Consider the following 963-nt stretch of genomic DNA (forward strand, 5'->3'; position numbering starts at 1 on the left):
CCCAGGGAGGGGCTGCCCTCCAGTGGCAGCCGGTGTCTCCAGGGTGACCCATGCTCTGCCCCCGCCCCACTGCCAGTGGGGTTACCCCTGCTCGTGCCCTGGTGCAGCGCCCCGCCCCCATCCTGTGGGGGCCCCCCACATGGCTGTGGACAAAGTGCATGCTGAGGGGCAAATGGCGGCTGGGGCTGGGGCCTGGGTGGTGGCCATGTTACAGGGGGCTGGTTCAGGCAGGACACCAGGGCCAGTGCTCCCTCCCGGTTGGAGGGAAAGGGTGAGAGTGAGGGGGGTTTGGTGATCAGGGTGATGCCTGGGAATCCAGGGCTGGACCCAGGTGGGAGGATTTTGTAACAGGTCTTGCCAGACGATGATGTATGGCTGTTTATCTGGATGACTTCCTGGTCCTTTCTGAAAAACAATGTCTTTAATGGCAAGAACAATTTTGAGATCAAATGTGCCCTCGGGTGGCTATCCGACATTGAAAGTGGGCCACTTGGATGTACAGAACGTCTGTCAGAGACCCCTTTACTTCAGTGCAATGTCTAAGAGTCAAATTCAGAGGAGCCACTACAGTCTGTCTCATTGTCAATGGATAGGTTAAAAACACAGACAAAAGAACAAAGAACAGGACAAGAGAAACAAAAAGCAACTTACCGACCTAGGTCTTCCACAAACTCAGAACAGATTCAGATGGGCGTTGGCTGTGAAGGCCTCTGTGCCCTTACTGCAGGAGACTATCAGGCATCCCTGATTCTCCCTCGCCCTTGGGGCATCCCCCAGGGCGCAGCCTGTGGTCCTCTGGGTACGTCTGCCAACCATAGTCTGGCTATTTTACTACAGTCTGAACAGCTGCGATACCTGATACAGACTTTTACATGAAGACAGACAAGAGAACAGTAAACAGATAAGGGCTTACCTCCGAGGCCGACATTGTAGGAGTACGGTGGCCGTGAAATCCCGGACAAG

This window comes from Tupaia chinensis, unplaced genomic scaffold (assembly GCF_000334495.1).
Source record: "Tupaia chinensis unplaced genomic scaffold, TupChi_1.0 Scaffold144814_1, whole genome shotgun sequence".
NCBI classification, from domain to species: domain Eukaryota; kingdom Metazoa; phylum Chordata; class Mammalia; order Scandentia; family Tupaiidae; genus Tupaia; species Tupaia belangeri.